The sequence below is a fragment of the Artibeus jamaicensis genome, unplaced genomic scaffold (assembly GCF_021234435.1).
Source record: "Artibeus jamaicensis isolate MK-2021 breed Jamaican fruit bat unplaced genomic scaffold, CSHL_Jam_final contig_466, whole genome shotgun sequence".
Lineage (NCBI taxonomy): Eukaryota > Metazoa > Chordata > Mammalia > Chiroptera > Phyllostomidae > Artibeus > Artibeus jamaicensis.
This window is the reverse complement of record NW_026521844.1, coordinates 19,711,810-19,735,086: the sequence shown is the minus strand read 5'-3', so window position 1 is coordinate 19,735,086 and position 23,277 is coordinate 19,711,810. Positions and strand designations below refer to the sequence as shown.

Genomic DNA, 23,277 nt, shown 5'->3' with positions numbered 1-23,277 from the left:
TTATGTAAGTTGTATCTGTCAATATTTACTGCATTAGAAATTAAAACAGAGGGATTAAAAATATTTATTTACTGATTCATTTAAAAATAGTAATATAGCCCTGGCTGGTGTAACTCAGTGGATTGAGCGCGGGCCTGCGAACCAAAGGATCGCAGTTTGATTCTGAGTCAGGGCACATGCCTGGGTTGCAGGCCAGTTCCCAGCAAGGGACACACAAGAGGCAACCATACATTGGTATCTTTCTCCCTGTCTCCTTCCCATCCCCTCTAAATATAAATAAATAAAATCTTTAAAAATAAAAATAGTAATATAAACATGTCAATATAAGTAACATTTTTTAATAAAAAGTAATTCTATTTCCCAAAACAAAAATACTGAGAAGAGTGACATCATTTCATAGTTCTGCATGTTGCTTTAATGCTTGGCTTAATAGTCTAAGCTGGTGTCTCATAGCTGTCGCTGCTCTCACTCGCTTGTGCTCGGTTGTTTGGTCGAAGTATGTGAGAAGAATCTGGCCTTACATGCACATGTAGTTGAAAAAGAGAGGAGTGTTTGAATAGTCGTCTCAGATGATTAAGCATTTTTTTTGATACTACACACAGACTCAAGCAGAAGTAGTTTCTTAAGGTGAATTACATTGTGGAAATCATATCAATGAACTTTTTTACTTTGTTAACCGTAAAGTCTATTCTTTTATCTTGCTCTTGAATGTATCTTTTTCGAACACCATGCATTGATATCTTGAAACATACTGGTTCACAGTTATATACATTTTCTAAAAGTTAATGTATTTTATCATTCAATATTTAAAAATCACACTCATTAGTATCATCAACTGGCATATGATTGGAAAAGTCATTAAATATTAGAAAGGTGTTAAGCTTACAGTGGCAGACACAATTTTCCTAAAATTCTAATTCTTAATTGAAAGCTTATATTTTTGTCACTGGCAACAAACACTGTCTGTTGTTTTCCTTAAAGTGACAGCCTTAAGAGATTCATTTCTGAGAAAATAGCTGCCAAAACCCAAGCCTGAATAACCATAGTTTGCCTGTCAGTTGTTTCTTTCAAGTAAAAACATGTTTTCTGAAAAAGTGACTAGGGCAGCTCACTGCTCAAACAGTTGCACAAGCGATTTTTTCCTTGAGGCAACTACTGTACTTTCATAGCTGAAGTGTCTGTGTGTCCTCACACCACAGGGAAATGCTAAAGCAATGTGTCACTTGAAGGCTGAGATTTAATCAAGTTAACTTCACTGTTTCATCAGGGCTCATCTTAAGTGCAACTGGCATTTAAGTAATATTTTTTACCATGAGCGCACGATAGTGAATGATACAATGATTACCAGGACAGTGTGGTGTCACTGTCTTGATTTGAGCTAAGGGACCAGCAGTTTTATTCACTGTTGCTTTTTCACCATTACCACAGATGAGAGAGAAAAGGTATATAATGTCTTTGTACCATTATGAAAATAGTTTTGACTTCATGGAACCCCTGAAAGGGCCTTGGTAACTCCAGGGACCCATAGTGAACTCTTCGAGAACTGCTGTATTAATTAATAAACTCTCCAGTTCCCGCTTCCTATAGGCTAGAGACTGGTCACAGTGGAGGTAGCATTTCATGCCCTTCAATCTTCCTCCCATTCTTCTGCAGGCTCTGCCCACAAAGATATGATTTCTGAAGAAGAGCAGCAGCAAGCCCAAGAGAGCTGTCTCTGAGGAGTTTTACAAGTTGCCAGCAAGCCTCATTGTGATTGACGCAGCTCTGGGAGGCTGCTGGTGGGAAGGTTGACATCAGCTGGGCAGCAGCTACCCTAGGGCACCCGAGGCTTAAGGCGCTTTTGTGGAAATCCTGGTGAGCTTTGCTTGAATTCCAACGCTATGCAAGCTGCCAGTTCCAGTGATGATCTCATTACAACTGAGTGATTGAATGAGGCAGGCATCCTCCAAGGAGATTATCGGGTTGAGAGCGACTGTCTAATTAAACTGCACAGCAGCACCCTGCAGCTGGTGGGAGGGAAGTGTGATTTGGTTTTTGCAGATGGGGAAATGGCATGGAGAGTGGTAAAGTGAATCGGCAACACTTGTGGAGTGAACCAGCTCCATAGATTCAGAGACTTAGGGCTGGAAGAGAGTTAGAGGTCAGTCAGATGAGTCGGTGGGAGTGGGAGGATGACTCAGGATTCCAGCACACCTGCTACGGCCCATGAGTCCACTGGGCAGCCAAGTCAGTCTCTGTCTTGCCACATGAGGTGACTCCAGGCCCCTTTCTAGCATCTTTTAGTGGGACAGCCTCCCGAACAGAAAGCCAGCTACTCAATGTGTCCTTGGTCTAGTGACAATGTTTTCAGCTAGACTGGCAGGAAGACTCCAAGTGCTAGAGTACTAAGGAGGGCTGATCTGGTGGCTGGTCTCAGCAGCCAGGAGAGGTACCAAATTAGGTTCTTGAAAATTACGGGTCACTTTCCTAGGGCCAGCACATGCCCTTTAATGGGGAAAGATTGTAAATGTCTGTGGTGTGACTCCTCACACACATCTATCTTTCTACGAGGACAAAAGGCTCCTTTAGTGTCTCTGATCTCATGTGACCCAGACAACAGCCCTGGGAGGCAGGTGAGGCACAGGGTTTTACCCCCATTTTACATAAGAAAATGATGAATTCCAGAGAAGGGACGTGACTTGTCAAGATCACATTAGTAAGTAGCAGAGTGGGGACTTGAACTCAGGTTTCCAGGCTTACCATCTCAGGCTCTATCCAAGAGCCCGAGTTCCTTCTCCTCAGTGCTGCTGGTCGGGTTATGGCACTCACAGGTGTGGGCGGTTGCTGCAGTCCCAAAGGCAATGCATTACATCTCAGTAACACACACACGATATGCCTCTCTCGGCTTCCTTGGCCACTCTGGCGTGATTTCCTTATAAACACGCCATAACACCAACACACTGGGAGTTGCTCCAGGACTGGGATGCAATGGCAGCGGCAGAACTTCCCTGTCTGGATGTTCATCACGTGTTTTTAAAAGCCATGGATGCCACTGACTAGTCGTTTCCCACTCGATGCTGTGCCGTAGAGGGAAGAGGGCTAGATTTGCAGACTAAAGAGCAGCACTTCAGTTCCCCCAGCGGTCCATAGCTGACCGGCTTTCTGTCGAGCCATTTGATCTCTCTCAGCTTCAGTTTCCTCGTCTATGAAATGAGCGGAACAGGTATTATCTGCCCTAAGCTGGCTCACTGGGTGTTTTCGAGCTTCTATGAAGATGCCTTGTATACTGTGAAACTCTTACTTAAAAGGTGGGGTCACATCCCCACATACTTAATCACGCCTGTAATATCAGACGAAATCAGGACAGTGCAGACCCTTTGGTCGGGCATGGCCTCCTCTAACTACACCCAGATGAATCCCAGATGTTTGGAAAATGTGAGCCAAGAGACCCCAGTGGCCGAAAGCAGGTCTGGTAATGGGTGGAGAGTGGACACTGAGCCATGCCAGGCCAGCTCACTCTTGGGCAGCTCTGGTGGGATGGGAGTGGGTGCAGGTGTGACTTCTCCAGTGTGAGCAGGTACGAGGCCCCACGCTGCTTGTCTGTGGGTTTCTAGCAGACCATGTTGTGATACCCTGACCACTGTTCAAGCAGCACTCTGTGCCCTATCCTTCCTGCCCGAGTGGTCTGGGCCCTGTGAGGGAGGAAACCAAGGCCCTGGCATTCAAGCATGGTTTTCATGCATCTGTGAAGAAGCATTTTAGTGGCTTCCGGGCCCTGACTTCCCCAGGGCAGTGTCATGTCACAGTGTCATATGGAGAAACCACATAGTCCACAATTAGGAGCATAAGCTCTGAAGCCAGACTGGTTGACCTGAAATCCTGCCCTTCTATTTGGCTCCCTCTTTGTGCCTCCCATTTTTCTACTCTCAAAATAGGGATGTTCATAGTACTGTCTAATTCTGTTTGGGCCCCTCTAACAGGGTACCGCAGACTGACTGGCTTCTAAACAATACTAATTTTCTTTTCCCAGTTCCAGTGGCTAGGAAGTCTAAGATCATGGTGCTGGCAGGCTCATCTGGTGAGGATCTACTTTCTGGCTCATGGACAGCTGTCTTCTCACTGTGTCCTCATGTGAGAACTCTCTGGGGTCTGTTTTGTAAGAGCTCTAGTCTCATTCATGAGGACTCCACTCTAATGATTTAATCACCTCCCAAAGGCCCCATTTCCTAATTTCGTTACTCTGGGAGTTAGGATTTCAACATAGAAAGATGGGAGGAACACATTCAGACCATAGCAAGTACCTACTTCCTAGCATTGTCACAAGAAACAAATGCCTTTAAAGGTACATAAAAGCAGCTGGGATGGTGAATGGTGCATTTACAGGCCTCTGCATAATCCTTTCACAGGATCGTCATGTGTAAGTGTTGAAAGGGGTTGTGGATAGTTCAAGTTTACAATCAGAGACATTGAGGTCCTGTGAGGAAAAGCAGTTCACCAGTCACACAGCTACCAGCCTGGACTACAACCTCCGACTTCTGATTTCGGCTCCAAGTGCGGTCCCACGATTCCTTTTCCCGGTCTTCCTACTATTTGGGTTGATCTCACAGTCATTAATGCGGGTCTCATACCCAAGACATTGACACAGGAAAGCAGATGTCTGAACACAAAGCAGACTGAGGACTTCTTATTTGCAGTATCCTCACGGCTTTGTTTTCTGCCAGCCTTAATTCACAATTTAAAAGAGAAGCAAATTTCAATTCTGTCCTATTATACCTCCAACTGCCCTGCTGTCCCATCGGTTCAGGTCCTCGCTCTCTCTCTCGCACTTGGTGATTTGCTCTGGCCCCATGTAATTTCCAGATCAGTCTCCCAACACTTCAGCTCTGCGCATGTTCCTGTTCTCTAAAAATCTTCAGCAGCCCCATTACCTACTAACCTCCTTCCGTGAGGCTCATAGCACTCTGCCCTGACTGCAGACATCGTTCTGTCTATGACTTATTTCACAACTCCATTCTTTAGGCACCTTACATCACACACCTCACCACCTCTCATGGTTCCCTGCACATACCTTGAACTTCTCTAAAGCACCATGTTTGCTTAGACATTCCCTTGGCTTAGAATGTCCTCCTCTCTCTTCCAGTCCTACAGAAATGGGACCTATTTCTTGGGTCCTGTCATAAATGCCATCTCCTCCATGAAATCTTCCTAGTCAACCCAGTTGGTATCTCTCTGGTCTCACTCACCTCGTTCTGCCTCGTTTACAACTATGGAGACCCATCTCCATGTCTCTAATGAGCTATGAGTGGGAGGTCAGGGACCTGGCCTTTCCCAGCTTGGTGGTCGTTGCTGCCCAGGACAGCAATCTGTACAATAAGTATTTGTTAAATGAACAAATTCTTCACAGTGCTGTCATTGCAAGGGGGTCTCTGAATTATCAAGGTCAATGTAACTAATGAAGGCTAACTGTTAACCTCTATTATTAAGGCTGATATAGTCTCTGACTGACTGTCTACAAACCAGTGGCCTAATTTCAGCAGCTCCTTATCCCATGGAAGAATTTCCTTTAGGGAACTTAAGACTTTGATCTCCACTGTTAGAGAGAACACCCTGGAGAGTGAGTCCTAGTAGCTTTGATCAGTCTTTCACATTTGCAGTTGGCCTGGAGAAGGCTCTGAGAGCAAGTTGTATGGGGGTGCGGGGGTTAAAGGTCGGAGGTCAGCAGACAGCAGCCCTCTAACCTGGCCTAAGATGTCGCAGATACAAAAGTATCAGGTTAATTCTTTAAAAACAGCAAGTGTTTTTGTAAGTGGGCATGGCATTCATTCCTATTCAGCCTTTCTGTTTTCCTGTGCTCTGAGTCTGGAAAAACCAGCCAGTTGGCCATGGAGCTTTTTGTGATGCTGCCTGGAAATGAATGCTGTTGATTCTTGCATTGTAGACTTTAAAAAGAACTGTGGCAACCAGTCTTTTCACTGTCCTGGGTAGACTTTTGCCCTTCCACCACAAGGGGTGCATAGGGCTAGATCCTTCGGGATCTTTTCATTTGAGTCAATAAAGGCTATTTGAGCTCACACTGGGCTGCACCTTGTAGGGAATGGCCAGACTTTATTTTCATCCTCTTATGGCACGTGGTGTCAGAAGGGCAGACTGTAGGAGCAGAAAGCAACCAAGTGGACACCTCCATAGCTGGAGCAAGACATGAAATACTCAGAGAGCCCTGCAGAAACTATGAGTAATCTGGGGAGGTTTCTCTGCAATAATCCCCATACCACAATATTCCAGCATTTAGGGTTCTCATTCAGACCAACATTTTATATTTTTCTGAACTTATAAATGCTTGAAGATCTGCTTTCCAAACTTACAGTTAATCAGATGTATTTCTTTTCTTGGTGGGAAAGTGTGCTGGTGAACTACATTGAATGATGGCTACCAACAGATCTCAAGAAAGGAAATTTAAATCAAATCTCAGAGACATTAAATTCTTATTTTTTAACACATTCCTTAATCACAGTCCCAACCTTGCACGTGCGCGTGTACACACACACACACACACACACACACACACACACACACACACACTGGCAGCCACCATCGGATACAAGTGTCTCTTCCCGGGGGAGGCATGCAGCACACTTTCCTTGGTGTTCCTCCAGGGGCCTGATGGAGGCCCCAGGAGGCCCATGGCAGGAGATCTTCCTCAAAGGACCCAGGAATTCAGGGAGCCTGGGATTCCTTTAGCTCTTCTTGGGTTGGTTGTCCAGAATTCCAGCCCTCCAGAAGCTTAGAAGAGAACCCGGTAGCTTATGAAGGAATCTCTTCAATAACAAGGGCCTGAAGGACATGTACCTATACCTGCCCCTCCAAGGTCCCTTCCATGGGTTCCATAAGGTCAAAGTCAGCATTGACTTTATTGAACTTGTTAACATGGAGTATTTACTGTATGAGTAATTATTTATTCACGTACATTTAATGCCACTTATGTACCAGGCAGGCGATATGCTGGGAGTTCAGAGGTCAGCAGGATGGTCTCGGCTCTCAGAGTACTGCTCATGTTCTGTGCTGCCCAGAAATTTCCTGTTTCTAAGATCAGCCTTTCATTCTTAATAGCATATCAGGAGGCTGCCCTTAGGGATCCTCACCTGGCTCTCCATGTTCTTATCCTTTGTTTACAATATGCTCATTTATCTCAGAAACACCCTGCCCTGATTTATAGATATCTTGCTACATTATTTGTTCAACTGTCAGGCCCCTCCTTTTCTGTCTCTGCACTCACCATCCGACGAAGGGTTGAAATTCGAAATTAGCCCCAGGCTTGTCCTACAGGCCACCCCAGTTACTGAGGATGGAACAACTATTAGGAATTGATTTTATAGGAGTTATCCTGTGAAAAGGAGCATTTATATACAGATTTCTCTCTCTTTTTCTTTCTCTCACCCTCCTCCTCGCATATACATGTATGGATGGATCCATTGCAACCTCATAACAGGTTATCTCCAAAAAAGACCTCCTGATGAGTGCTCTGGGAGCTGAATTGATTATGTAGAGGTTCAGGCATGCAGAATCCTGAGGGTCCAGGCCTGGATGGAGTGGGAACAGGCTGACAGGTATGACCAGAGCCATAGCAATGAGATGCCCATTTTTCCGTGTTAGGTTTCTAGATGAATTATCCAGACTGTCTTACTAACTGAGGAATTATGGGACTTCTGTCATGAACATGGATTTCTAATAACCCACTAAAACCTTTTAGCTCTTCCTCCTAAACATATATTGGTTATATTCACTTCTCTCCACTCTCTGCCACCATCACTTGCTGTGGATGCTGCATGATTCTGCAACCAGCTTTCCTAACTCCCCTCTCCTTCCCTTCTGATTTGTTATTCACACAGCTTTGAGAGCCATCTTTTAAACCACAGATCTGACTGGGTCATTTCCAAGGCTTCCCCAGACCTCAGGATGAAATTTAAATTTCTTTAACCTTATCCACAGAATCCTCCCAACTTGACTGCTGTTGACCTCTAGCTATATCCTCATTCCTCAGCACTGGCTCCCTTGGACTAGTGTTCTAACTACTCACATCCTGTGCTTGTTCCTGTTTCCAGGAACATGCTGCACTTCTGCCTAGAGCTCACTCTCTTCCCCTCCCTATTTCCTAGTCAATCTTGAGGACCCTGTTCAGATAGCACCTAAAGGTACTAGGGTAGAACACTCAATGCCACATACCCCCTTCCCAATAGCTGGACTAGGAGGCCTTGAAGTTGTTCCCAGCATCTCCAGGTCCCCTCTGTTGGCTCATTGCCATTGTATACACTAGTATCCTGCTTAGTTGTCTGTTCCCCTTACCTGGGAATGTAAGACCCTTGAGACCCGTATTCTCTCCAATTCTTTATTGTATCCCCAGTAACTAGCCTAGTTCCCAGTGTAGAGTGGGGATGAAATGAGTAAGTGTTGCATTTATTCATTCATGAATAGATTTGCTAGGATAGATAAATCCCAGGTCTTGATGTCATGGATGATTTTCATAAAGGAGGTGACACAGTAAGAAAAACCCTAGGCAGGATGTGATGAGTTCTGAGTTCCTTGTAAATTTGGGCAAGTCACTTGTCTTCTCTGTACAAAACTTCAGTTTTCCCATGTATAAAATCCTGGAATCCAAATCTCAGAAGTCCTTTTCAACCACTTGTGGTCCATGGTGCTGAATCATACTTGTTTTCTTTAAGAATTACTCTGAGTTGACTCTAAGGGGTGATTCAGAAGACCATCATGTCCAGAAGAACCCTCTTAAAATCCATAAATAGTATTAAGGACAAAATTAGAAACAAGGGACTTAGGCCTTGAAACCCAATTGTTAATTGGGCTTCTTGCTAATTTCTTCCTGGAATCTAGGAGTGCCTGCTTTAATTTCATCCTAATTTGCATGCTAAGGCTTCTCTAGGAAGAATCACACCATCTTTTCCCTGCAGAGCTGATAACTTAGCTGAATTCCAAAGACTGGGGATGAAAGAATGGCTCAGAATCAGGTGAAGAGGTAGAAGAGGTGTCACATTCTATGAATCAAGATAGTGTCTAGAAATTTAGTATGACCCTCCAGAGCCCAAGGCCTGGGACCATAGTATCCTTGGCTGGAGTGGAGGGCAGCGGGTAGAAGGCCCAAAATTACTGCAAGGGCTCCACAAGCCCATTTATGAATCAAACATTGCCTCTGACTAAATGAGTACAATGTCTTGCAAATACACATAGTTTTTAAATGTAAAACAGAGCTGCCATTGTGACTAATGAAATAAACATTCCTTTAAAAGTAGCTCTAAATTCATACTATGTGTCACATGCTTTCCTTGGTCAGTGGATACTGCAAGGAATACCACAATGAACCCTGGGTACAAGACTGCTGGTTCTGAGAAAGATGAGTCCATATCTGTCTTGTTGTGCTCCCAGCACCTTGTTCAAGGCTGGGCATGTGCTAATGTACTAGGGGCTTAAAAGATACTTGTTGGGATTCAGAGAAATCTTTTTACTTTAAAAAGACAGACTTACATTTGAAAACATTAGGTGACTAATCAGGATAATTAATAAAACAATATTTGTGTGCTTTATGATAGCCTTTTGTAACATAAAAAAAAAGAATTGCACATGGCAGGCATGGCCAGTTGGTTGGAGCATCATCCTGTAGATTGAAAGTTCACTGGTTCAATTCTCCATCAGGTTGTATGCCCAGGTTGTATGTTCAATTCCCTGTGGGGGCACATAAGGGAGGCAACCAATTCACGTTTCTCTTTTACATCGATATTTCCCTCTCACTCTTTCTCTCTCTCCCTCTTCTCCTCCTTCTCTCTCCCCCTTCCTTTCTCTCTAAAAGCAGTGAAACAACGTCCTTAGGTAAGGATTAAAAAAAAAGGGTTGCTTTCACATACATCATTGCATTTGACCTTAAAATGATCTTATGAGGACAACAAACTCAGAGGCCATGAGGCTGCCTGTAAAGGGGGCGTGGAGGGCCTGCAAACAAATGGTCTTCAGCTTCACGTTAAAAGATTGCAGCAATTTGCAGAATATTGTCTCTCCTCTCTTGCTCTCATAGCTGGAATGTCTCAGATGTGTGACATCTAGATAAGAAAAGGCCCCAAAATAAGAATGGCATTTCTTTAAGTTGGCTTAGTTACTGTAAGAATTATAAAAACAGTAAGGAGCTTCTTGCTTTTAAAAAAATAAAAGAGCTGGAGAAGCTGCCTGAGAAATGGCAGGCTAAGGCTCTCCTTTTGTATCTCTATTGTTTCCCCTTTTTCTGCCATTGAATAGAAATATAATGGTAGGGGCAAAATGAAGCGTAATCTCTGTTAACTAATTTAAAGTGTGCATTTTTGTGCATTTCAATGGAGGTGCAAGGTTTAGGTATCATAAAAGATGGCTGAGAAATGAAACACAATACAAAGTGCAATCACAATAATACTGATTTTAAAAAGTGGACATTTGAGACTTCCAGTCCAGATGGCAGTGTAGGCAGACATGGCTCACCTCTTCACACAACCACAAGAAAATTACAACTAAAATAAAGAACAGCCATCACTCAAAGCCAACAGAGATCGAGCTGAATGGAAGTCTGAAAACTATGGAATTAAAGAAACCACATCCATCCAGACTGAACCTGCAGTGCTGTATCTAAGATTCCATCAACCTGGCTAACACTGTAGGAGCTGCCTTGGAGATCCCCAGAGACTCGGCCCTACCCAACTTACAGCCCATGTAAGCTGCTTTTCCGTGTGAATGGCTGGTCTTGGCTCATGCTGCATAAGTTCCTAAGTCCTCTCAAGCAAGCTACAGCTGGCCTCAGTGAGCTCTAGGCCTGGAACTAGCAGCCTAGATTCACAGCTTGGCTCCTCTTAGAAATCTCCAAGCCCAGCACAAGTAGGAGCCATCTCAGATTGCTTTATAGCTCAGGCAGGGTGCCTCTGGCAAATCACAGGTGGGGGTTGATTTTGACCTTCACCACATGGAAAACTCCACGTTCAGCACATCCAGTGGATGGCTACAGACCATGCTGAAGTAACACCACCCTGCCCCTGAACAGCTAATCTTTCATGAAAGGTGGAGGTTGGCAGTCAGTGGTCACAACCAATCCTTGCAGCTGACTTGCCTGGGTAAATTCCTCACATTGATCTGTCAACAATAATCAAGGCTCAACTACAAGAGGAGTGTGTACTCAGCTCACACTAAGGGCACAACTTAAGTACCCAGCTTGGGTGACAGGGGAGGTTGTGCCACTGGACCCTACAGGACACCTGCTACATTAGCCCACAGTACCAAGACACAGAGTCATAGCAGCTCTAGTAATACATAGAAATGAAAACAGGGAGGCTGCCAAAATGAGGAGACAAAGAAATATGACCCAAATGAAAGAATAGATCAGAACCCCAGAAAAAGAGCTAAACAAACTGGAGAGAAGCAATCTATCAGATACAGCGTTCAAAACACTGGTTATAAGGATGCTCAGGGACCTTAGTGAGGACCTTAAGAACATTAAAAAAGACTCAGTCAGAAATGAAGGATACTAATTGAAATAAAGAACAATTCACAGAGAAACAACAGTAGAGCAGATGAAGCAGAGAATCAAATCAATGACTTGGAACATCAGGAAGCAAAATAAGTAAATAAATAAATAAGCAAGCAAACAAATAAATAAATAACTAACCAGAACAAGAAGAAGAAAAGAATAAAAAAAAACTAGGATAGTATAAGCAGCCTGTGCAACAATTTTAAGCAAGCCAACATTTGCATCTAAGGGTGACAGAAGTAGAAGAGAAAGAGCAAGAAATTGGAAATCTATTTGAAAAAATAATGAAAGAAAACTTTTCTAATATGATGAAGGAAATAGACATGCAAGTCCAGGGAGCAGAGTCCCAAACAAGACAGATGGAAAGAGGCCCATTCCAGGACATATTATAATTAAAATGCCAAAGGTTAAAGATAAAGAGATGGGAGGGGTTGTGTGGGAGAATGGGTGAAGAGGTGAGGGGATTTAGAAGAACAAATAGGCAGTTACAGAACAGCCATGGGGTTGTACAGTACTGCATAGGAAATGGAGTAGCCAAAGAGCTTACGCGCATGACCCATGGACATAAACAAGGGTGGGGGGACTGCCTGAGGGAGTGGGGGTGCTGAGTGGAGGGGAGCAAAGGGGGGAAATCAGGACAACTATAATAGCTTAATCAATAAAATTTTTAAAAAAGGTACATTCATACAGTGAAATTGAGTATAGTTGTTAAATGATACAGGTTTAAATGTATTGATATATAGTTGACTATTATTTATTTATTTGTTTTTTATGGTGATTATTTATTTAGTTATTTTTTTGAGAGAGGGGAAGGGAGGGAGAGAAACAACAATGTGTGGTTGCCCCTCGCATGCCCCCTAACTGGGGACCTGGCCAACAGCCCAGGCATGTGCCCAGACTGGGAATCAAATCGGCAAACCTTTGGTTCTCAGGCCTGCACTCAATCCGCTGAGCTACACCAGCCAGGGCTATGGTGATTTTTTTTTTTAACGGTAAAACTTCAATAGTGTATAGAAAAGAAAGAAGAACTCTGGGGTGCTAGTAACATTACAGTGGACTATTTAAAGCAAGTCAAAGAACAGGGTATAAAGTGTTTAAATATAAAACTGTACACTCTCACAAATGCAGAGAGATGCCCGGGGTGAGTGATAGTCACCAAATATTAAGTAGCTCTGCCCAGCAGGCTTTCAGGTGGTTTTCACTTTCCCACTCTGTACTGTTCTCACTATGCACTACGTGCTGCAGACCACATGTCCTCTGGATCCCCGTGCACTGCTGGTCCCAGAGACGATGAGGCATCACCATAGGGCAGTGGTTTTTATTAGTCATTCTTCTTATCATGTCCAAAGTTGACTGAACACTCTCTGTTCTTTTGGTCATGAAGGATACTGACTGTGGAGAGCTGTGGTAGGAGCCGAAGTGACCAGGCCACCACAGCATGGCTCAGGTCACAGTGCTCACAGCTTCCGTGAGTGCTGCCCTCCAGGTTTACCAGGAGCAGCAGGACATGCAGCCAGTGCATGAGCCCATAGTCTGTTCTGCCTGCCTGTCCCAAAGAGGCCATGTTCTTGCTCTCTGCCTCTGCTTCCTTGGGAGGAGCTCATGAGGGTGGGCAGGTGGTCCTAACCTGCCAGGTGCTGCAGATCTTGTGTCCCCACAAGGCCACTTGTTGGTCACCTTAGACTCCTGTGGGTCCTTACCCTGACCAGGTGCTAAGAATTTGGAGTCTGAAGGCCCTGGTGTGACCTGAGGGCTCACTAAGTGGGGGATGGTGGGTAGTCTGTCACTTTGCTTTCTTCACCTGTAAAATTGGAATCATAATGCTGCCTCATGAAGATTAAGTGTCGTGATATTTATAGAAGCACGTTGTAGACTTTAAATTGGTCTTGTATTTGGGGAATTGGCGAGATGGCAGGGGCTTGGAGCGAGACATAGATCTGAATGTGGCCTGCCACATAGTGACTGTGAGACTTCAGGAGAGCTGGGCAACCTCTTGCAGCTCCACTTTCTGACCTGTAGAATGGGGTCACCCTACTCCTTGTCCCACTGCCAGCCTGCAAACCTCCAGGAGGAACTGTGGTGTGTGTTCTCTCCAGAGAACTAACACTCAGATTTTCTCTTGAGTAATTATTCAGATGTTGTGGGGGTGGGGGATGCCCTGTGGCAGACACCCAGCTTCCCCCACCTTATTTTTATTTTTACACCCCTAAGTTTGAAAACCAGCTGTGTGAATCACTTGCAAACAGAGCCAAAACAATTTTCATGTGTCGCAGGAGGCCACGGGCTCCAGCCACACCTCAGGATACTGAACTAAAAATATCTTCCCAGGGCTATTTTTAGGGCCCTGCAGGGTGCTCACCACAGGCTAAGTCAGTGGAACGCCTCACTGTGGACACTCAAAAGACACCAGGTTGATTCCTAGGTGGGCCAGTTAAGGGTGGACTTCTAAACCCTCACATCCTCCTTCTGACCACAGAGATTGCTCACTGGGCAGTGGCTCACGGGGATTGCTGACCACTGGGCAAAGGCCCTGCCAGGCACAGAGGCCCACCTGTATGCCAGCTGGGTGCGAGCCATTATGCCAGCTGGGTGCAACCTTTCTGCACTGGGTATCCTCCACTCCGCTGGTACAGATTCTGCCAAGTGAGAACATGGCATACTTGTTTCTCATGTTTGAGTAGTCATTTATAATTTTCAAAGCATATTCACACTGATTACCTTCTCTGATCTTCACGGCACTCCTGCTAAATGGGTATTACTATCTCCATTTCATAGAAAGGAACATTTGTGCTTTTACAACACCCCATTAGGCAATAGAATGCAAACTCCTCTGCAAGTGTGAAGGTGGGATGAACTCAGATATCCTGCCGTGGGCTCAGCATCTTTTCAGCCTCCTATGCGGTGGCTATGCACACCCACCACTGTAGTCAGGCTGCTCATCTTTGTTCGTTCGTTCGTTCATTCGTTCATTCATTTACTAATTTGACAAACATTTCCTGAGCACCCACTCTGGGCTAGGACATCACTGTGCTAGGCTCAGTGGTAAATGATGTCATTCTGGCCCTGGGAAATAACAGTGAGAGGATACAAGTTCACAACGCATGGTGGGCACAGGGTGGTGGGAGGGAGAGGGTATGAAAGGCCTCAGAAAGGGGCCACCCTTTGGGGGTCTGGAGGCTGAGCAGGAAATAAAAGAGGAGCTCCCAGACTAGGGGAGCAACCTGGCCGGGCAGGAGATGTGAGAAAGCAGGGAGCACATGGGCACTGAGAGAAGGCAGGGACTGAGAGGCTGGATTGTTAGTAGGGTCAGAGCAGAAGGCCCAGAGGCTGCCTGAAAGGCATGGGGTGTGGCTGGAGGTTTTCAGCAGAGAACAAGATCACACATAGGTGTTAGACGCATTGCTGTGAGGCTGTGTGGAGGACTGGAGGACGCAGGGAGTGAGCCTGGGGGGAAGGAGGCCACAATGGAGGTCGTTACACTAGTTCGGGTGAGACAGGATGGGGACTCGGACTGAGGTAGGCAGAGTCAGAGAGGTTGGAAAAGGAGGGTCCAGTTCTAGAAGTACTTAAAAGTAACAGAAATGTAGAAAACTAGTCACGGGACTTAAAGACCAGTTGCAGGTGCAGGAATGGGAGAAAAGGAGTATCTGTGTGTGAGGTTTAGCCCTGGATGACCTGGAGCAGGTTGGTGCCATTTGTGAACACGAAGGAGGAACAGGTGGAGGAAGGAGAAGGGCAGGCTTGTTTCGAATATGTCATGGTGAGGAGCCAGTGTGCTGTCCCGGTAGCCATAATAAGCAGGAAGTCAGACACACAGTTAGGGGCTCAGAGGAGAAATGAGCCTCTAACACAATTATATGAGAGGGGGTGGAAGTCTATGAAGCCTGTGGGTCCCAACCCTCACTTCCAACAAAATCAACCAGGCAGCTTAAAAAAAGATACTGGTATCTTGGACCCATCCCCACAAACTCTGATTTCATTAGTACATAATGAGCCCTGGATCAGTGTATTTAAAAAGTTCCCAGGTACTCCTTCTGATGAGTAGCCAGGGCTGGGAAACATGGCCATGGAGATGTGATGATGGAGAGGAGATGGCCCAGACAGATGGCAGATGGACCCATGCTGCATGGCAACCTGGAAGGTCAGGGAGGACAGAGAGCTTGAAATCACAGGACTGTGAAAAGGATGTCACCAGGAGAGCATCATCTCACCAGGCAAAGGAAGGTAGGTACTAAGTAGGCCCAGTGCACAGATGCCCAGGAAGGGCCAGGCAGTGTGAAGGCAGGAGCGCATCTAGGGGCTGACCTGGGCAGACCAGACTCAGGGAGAGTGCAAGGGGTGAAGGGAAGACCACCGCAGGCAGACAACTCTGTTAAGAAACTTGGCTATATGGAAGCAGGAAAAACAGCTAGAGGCATGATCAGATTTAAGGTAGTCTGTCCCATGCACACGATGGCAAGGAGGACCAGTTGACATTGCCCTGAATGATAGGGGAAAGTTAAATTAATGAAGGGGCTAGAGTGCAGAGCCCAATGAAAAGCCCAGCCCCAGGAAAAAGATGCTCCTGCATCTGAGGTCGCAAGGACCCGGCACTGTGTTGCCTGCTTCCGTAGAGCCCCGAATCTGTACCTGCTCCGGAAAGTGTACTGATGGGCAGGCCAGCCTTGCTGCTTTGTCCTCACCACAGGCCCACCTCCTGCTTTTCCTGTGCACTCTCTCCTCCCATGTCCTCTTTGCACTCTTCTAGTTGGAGACACCCAGCGCTACCTTGATGCAGGTGACTCCTACCTCCTCTGCCCACTCCCCACCTCAGAATGCTTTTTTACTAACTGTTAAGTAGGCTGTGGATTCCTCAAAAAGCAAGGACTCAAAATTCCCTTGAGGTACTTGGTACTAACATCCTGTAGGTTCTGAATAAACATTTGTTGTGTAAATACATGCCTACACGTGCATAAACATAAAGCATCGATGGAGATACCTTTATCTATTTATATGCCTAATTATATTTATATGCCTATTTATATGCCTAATTGTGCATTCTCACCACAGGGGAGACACGTGTGCCTGCTCTGGGCACATGGGTGCTCACCAAGATCTCCCTGCTGTTTGTCACTCTCTGGGACATGCTCCCACATCCTGGAAAGAAGCCTTCTGTGAATAGAGGGCCCAGCCCATCCACGTTTCCTGGACACATTTGCTCTAGTTTAGGAAATATTACTGGTCACCTTCAAATTCCGGAGTGTGAGCAATTCTGACATATGGTTAAAGGGAGGGAAATCTGCCATCCATTATGGAACTTTTGCTCACGAGGCTCGTTTTCTGGTTTAACAGTAAACGGCTTCTAGGAAGATGGCAGAAAGAGGCGTCTTTGCTCAAGAAACATATGGCAGTAGGCTGCCATAGTTTCAACTTGCAAGTTTATTTCCTAGTTTATAAGAACCATAAAAGAATGTCCAGCAAAACAAGCACTAATATATTCTAACTTCCAATAATAATTCTTGTCTTTCCTAGAAAATGTTAGGGCATATTTACCAAAAAATGTTTTTAAATCCAAATTTAGTATATTTTATTTACATACATTCACAAATTTTCTAAAACACAAATGGCTCTCTTTAAGCCAAAAAGCATCTTCATTCTAGATAAAAATAATAAACACATGGATGATAAGCTATCAGGAGATTATGTTTTTTTTAAAAAAAAAACCTTGTGTAAAGACTTGGGTGGAAAAAAAAGGCACTGCTCCTCCTGTGTGAGGGCCAGCGAGAAGGAGCTGTGTCTATATTACCATGCCTTTGAGAATCAAGTCCACACACACACTGTATGGTGATGTATAAAATGTGTTAACTTGAGCCAGGTCAACATGGGGCTGAATTTCTTAGAGTTACAGCCAATGATGTGAGAGGCATTGGTCCTACAACAGTCATCTGAGTTCCCCACACCATTCCAGCCCCTCTTTGGTTGGCCTCAGATAGGACCCCTGATACTGCCTCACCACCCTGCACTATGGAAGGTACTCAAGCTCCCAGACTACCATTTCCCTGTCTCAATAACTCTTCTAACCCTGATCGCTTTAGTAAATGGGGAGAATTCCTCCTCTCAGAATAAAAAGATGGAAGCCCAATGGAGTTACCATTTTCTGTCTCAGAAGGGCACCTGGGGACAGATGTTTCTAGAATTGTGAGATCTTCCTGTGTCTACCCTCTGCCATCATTCTTCCATGCTGATGGTTTTCCAAGGTGCTGAGCAGTTAAGACCTGCAGGCCTCAGAGCCTATGCTTTTGCATGGAGGTGGGTGGTCAAAAATGGTGGGGTAGGAGCCAGGGTTGGAATGGGAACAGAATCCCAGGGATAAAGTGGCAGTGGTGGTGATCCAGAGGAGAAGAGAACAAGTCGAAGGCCCAGGGCTTATATGAGGAAAGAAGAACTGGGAGTGTGACTAGGCCTCAGCAGGGAGCTGGAGGAGGTCAGAGTGACTACAGTGTGGAAGGGAGGGAGGAAGGAAGGCAAGAAGGAATGAAGAAGTAGAAACACAAGATCTTTCTAGTACTTCACTTCCAATCTGGAATGTGCTAGGGATAATCTGTCAGAACACAGACCTTGACACGGGAGATCTTGACAGTGGCTACTATAGCTGCAGATTTGACTGCAGCATCAACAGAAGCCAGTTCTTCAATGAAGAGGCTTTATCATCACTCACTCAAGATTAATAATGGCAGATTCACAACATACACCAGATGAGAGAATGCCCAGCTCCTAGACTGTTCATGCTTGAAATAAGTTTACATGAGGAGCAGTGGAAGGAGGAGGGATCCTGGAACAGAGAAGGCTAAGGGGAGACATAGGAACTGTCTTCAAATATCTAATGGGCTGCTCTATGCGTGGAAGAGGGGAAGGCTTACTTTCTGAGAGATCAGAGGGAGAGAAGGTAGCAGGTTGCAAGTCATCAAAAGCAAGAACAACAGTACAGGCTGCCATGGGAGGGGAGATACAAGCAGAGCCTATTTGTCTCTGCTTGAGACCATTTGTCATGGATATCCCACAGGGACAACTGTTAATTAGGCCTTTGTGATCGTTCCTGCAGAGCTGGAGCTTGGTGCAGCCTCCTATCTCCTCATTGTCTCCTCTGTGTGGCCTGGACAGGGCTCATCCAAGACACTCGAGATAAGGGCCTAAGCTGTCCTCCTTTGGTGAGGAAGGCCTCTCCCTGTCTAGCCTGTGACTTTAGCCCATTAAAAGTAACCAGAGCCCAAACCAGTGCTGAGTTATAACTGATGTCCTGGCTTGGACCATGTGAGAAAGGTATTTACAGCTTTATTTTACTAATGAAGAATGCAAGGCTTACAGAATTTACATAACTAGCTAGTAAGTGGAAGCCTGGCCCAGGCTCCTAGCCACTAGGTCGTGCTGATATTTTTTAAATTAACTAAAAAAATATTTTTCAATTGTAGTTGATATACAATTCAGATATACAACATGCTAATTAAACATTTATATATCTTATGAAGTGATCACCTTGATAAGCCCAGCACTCATTTGACAACATACTTAATTATTATAATATTATTGACTATATTCCCTATGCTGTATTTAATATCCCTGTGACTGTTTTAATGACTGGCAATTTGTCATCTTAATCTCTTCCCCATATTTACCCTTCTGCTGATTTTTAAAGGCATTCTTAGGTAAGAGAGTAATGTAAATAATTACTCCCCATAATTTAATCTTTTTGTAAATCAAGTTTTTGAATGCATTCCTTAAAATGGTTTTTAGTGACACATGATTTTAATCTACACCCATAGAATTTTTGGTTTCCTATATCCTTCTCTTTCATCATCAGCCATGTAGATTAGTGATGACCAAATTTTGGGGAGTTGTAATACCTGATAATTGCTGGTTTGATTTTGTAATCCGTCCTCCCACCCCTTCCTAAAAATACTTTCTGGAGTGGATGGAGGCATGCAGGTGCACAGCCAAACCAAGCAAATGAAAACACCTTTCGTTTCCAAACATTCTGTGAAATTTGAGGGGACTACAAAATGTTCTGGGTGGTCTTAGACCTTATGTCTGGGGTCAGGAATCCAGAGTAATGCAGATCAGACGGTGAGAGACGTCAGGAGAGTGTGCTGTTGAGTCACTGCCTAACTGCGCTGGTGTCACCTCCCAGGCATCAGTGTTCCCACGGGTAAAAAGAGAAGGCGGGGTAGTTGGGCTTATGAGTCTGCAACCTTTGGTTTGAAAAGGTAGCACTCTGCATGTGACTCGGGCGGTGGCAATATCCACTTCCCACACAGCCAGGGACATGGACTTGGGAGCCTCCGAACTGCTGGGTAGGAAATTCCCACCTTAGTTTTCACAGTCTGCCTCTCCAAGGGAGGCCCTGCCTTCTCATAATCTTTCAGGAAAGGCTTTAAAAGAGTCAAGAGTTCTCTGCCTCTTCCCTCCTTTTATGAGGACTCATTATACCTCATCCTTAGGGCCAAAGCCATGACCCATTGATGAAGAGGAAGGCAGGGATCTCTTCCTGAAGAGAAAGAAAATGAAATGGGTTCAGGGGGCTGGAACCTGTTGCACACCACACGTGGAGAAGGGGGTGTGAGGATCACCCAGCCATCGAGTGTGCCTTGTTCCCCAGTGGGAGAGCACAGCTGAGAGCAGTCTGAAACACAAAAGCTGAACAAGAAAGATGGCTTTAGTCCAAAATGATGCATTATGGGAAATTCAGAAAACGTGGGCATCTCCATCTCCTGAGGCACTAAAATGTAGCCATTGTGTGCTGTCATGGAAACCAGGGGGGGAAGCCCCCCCTGGCTAATGGGTGGGAGAAAAGGACATAGGAGGACCACAGGTCATAACTGGCACTTTTTTTTTACCTCCAAATAAATAAGTAAGTAAGTAAATACAGAAATAAATTGGCTTGTTGTTCATTTGTTTGGGGGTTATTCTGTGTTTAAAAAGAGAAGGGTGTATACCTGAAACCTGTATGATTTTATTAACCTGTCACCCTAATAAATACAATAAAAAATAATAAAATGTAAAAAAAAAGAGAGAAGGGAAGAAGGATGTGTAGGAAAAAACCAAATAATTAAAGAAACTGATCTGCCTGAGTTACCAATACAGCCTCAATCTTTTAGAAAAGTAGAGGGTTTTCCAGATAAAAAGAATATTAATCAAGATAAAGCTTACTGTAACAGTATTAAGCCCCAAGAAAAGGAAGAGAAGAGAAGAAACGAAAGAGAACAAAGGAAACGAAAGAGAAGAGAAGAGAAGGAAAAAAGAGGAGGGAAGGTAGGAAAGAAGAGGGGGAGGGAAGGAGAAAAACAGGGTGGTCATAAATTAAATAATTATTTTTTAAAAAATCCTGTGCTCTAAGTATGAGTCCTGTTACTATCAAATCTTAAAGGAATAACCATCTCTCCTTGACTCCATTTACTGGGATGTGAATGAAGAACAAGGTAAATGAGTGCTCTACTGTCTCAGAAACAAACTAGAAGGGACTGTACTCACAGTCCTGAGTCACTGTCCTGGGTGGGGAAAGGGTCACGTGAAAGAAATGGGAAAACCAGACTTGCCCTTGGCCCATTCATGTGCCCATGACATGCAGGAACCCAAACCAAGAAATTAATATCAAAACCGGTTCAGATCCACTGAAGCCCAATAGCTCTAGCACAGGCACCTGGAGAACCATGCTGTTAATACACCTTCATAACCTAAGGCACATGGAACACTCCAGGCCACAACCCTTGATGAAGATGAGCTTACAGTTAAAACAAAACAATTTCATAACAAAATGAGAAAAATCAGAGTATCATTGGCCACAACAACTGAGACAATAACCTGAAAGAGACTTGAAATAAGTAAGTTTAAAAGAGTGAATGGGAGGTGAGAAAAGGGCCATGATTGAGTGTGGCCAGCATTTTCAATGTCTTATTTTGAAGAGGAATAAAAGGGGCAGTAGCTGGTCGGGGATGAGAGAGGAAATGGATAGCATTGAAAGATGGAAGACTGTTGCTAGGGATGACAGAGCAGACAGAGAGAGGTTGGGGATGTGTTGAGTGAGGAGATCATTGTAGGAGTGGAGTCCTAGGGTGGACAAGAGGGGGAGAAGGGAGAGGGCCTCAGGTAGGAGGAGGGATGGGGAGGCGGGCAGTGTAGGTGGAAAAGGGTATGGGGGGAGAAATGGTAATGGAAAAAAATTAAATAAAGGACAAATGGGTGATTGTCATCTTGCAGAGGTGGAGAACAAGATTTCCAGAAGCATTTCAAAGGATTGCAAGACAACATAGAGGTATGTAATTGAGTGTGCAATAGAGGGAAGAGGGAAAAAGAATCCAGGGCATTTTTAGGTGAGTGATTACAACACTAGCGTATTGCCTCTGGGATGTTGCTGTAACATCAGAGGACAAGCCAACCACTTCACTGAAGAACCCCCAGATGCCCGTCTCTCAAGGTCTGTTCTTGGCATCTGTTCAGTTTCTCCAGGGAGGAAGAGCCCATCTCAGTTTTGCAAGGCAAATGCCAGGTCATAGTAATTCTGTGGCAGGGTGGGGATCACGGTGGGTCTCACTGTTCATTGTATAGATTTCACTGAATCTTGCTGTTTTCAGCCCATGTGTTACCCCCTCTTCACTACCCTCCACTGAGCCTAATGACCCTGAAGTCCAAGTTCATTCAATTAACTTTATTTGGAGGATAAATATTCATATTCTTGCTAGCATCACTGGGGCAAAGCTGGGAACAGGAGGGGTGTGAATCCCTGACTATGTGCAGTGGGGTAAGGAACACAGATATTCAACTCACAGAGAGACTTTAAAATGATGCCCCTCTTTTTATGTCTGAGCCACACTCTAACCTCTGCAGATTGGGTAAGCGGCCAGTTCAGGCAATGGAGGTGTCTCCAGGCTGTTTGGGCAGAGACCTGTACCAGGAAAATAAAGGGTGGTATGTGGTCTGCTGCTGGACACAGCCCATGGCCCATGGATTTATCACCTGTGGCTGTAGGAGGGCCAGATTGGGTCCATCTAAACCATGGAGTGGAAGACAGAGACTAGCATTGCCTGGCTGCCATGGAGATACTACATCTAACTAACATTCAGTTAAGTAGGAATTATAAACAATGTACTCTTTCTGCTTTATTTTTTACTTTTAAAATGGGAACTGTCCATCCAGACAGAAAACATGGATGCAATGTTGACTCCTATTCTGGGTCACAAGACAGATTCCATCTAGTAGTATTGGAGAACTCCACCTCTCCCAGGATCTGCTGAAGTTTTAATCCACTAAAGCTAGTGTGCCAAGAGCTTCTTTGCCTTGCCTGGTTGAGTGTTTCATAGGCAGAAGAAGCAAGGACCTTAGTTCATTGATAATGAAAATCTGGCGGGCAAGGTCAGGGGCAGCTCCTCTGCATTCTTCCCCTGGCTTCTGACCCCCATCCCGGGTTCCCACCATTAAGGGCAATGAAGCCAAAGTGATGGTGTGTCTAGACAGATGGGAGCGGTAGGGAGAGGCGGACCCTTCCTTCTGCAGTGGGTTCCTCAAGCCTTTCATGTTGGGAAAAGGCAGTGGGCCAGGAGTCCTAAGGCCAATTTTCCTCTTACCAGATGCTGACCTTGGGATTGTCTAAACTTGGATTCAAATCCTGGGTCTGCCACTTATTATGTCTGTGACCTTGGACAAGCTGCTCAACCTTTCTAACTTACACTTGACTCATTATCAAAATGGGGTAATAGTACCCTCCATGATGAGGATGCTGTGAG

At 44.9% G+C, this 23,277-nt stretch overlaps 1 long non-coding RNA gene across 1 annotated transcript in view; it reads right to left on the bottom strand.

Moving 5' to 3' along the window:
• Positions 1 to 455: 455 nt before the first annotated feature.
• The window catches only part of LOC128627755 (uncharacterized), a 32,608-nt gene continuing 9,786 nt past the window's right edge, over positions 456 to 23,277 (bottom strand). The window contains exon 3 of the long non-coding RNA XR_008392052.1: positions 456 to 516. This is a non-coding gene — a long non-coding RNA (uncharacterized LOC128627755). The remainder of the gene's footprint in view (positions 517 to 23,277) is intronic.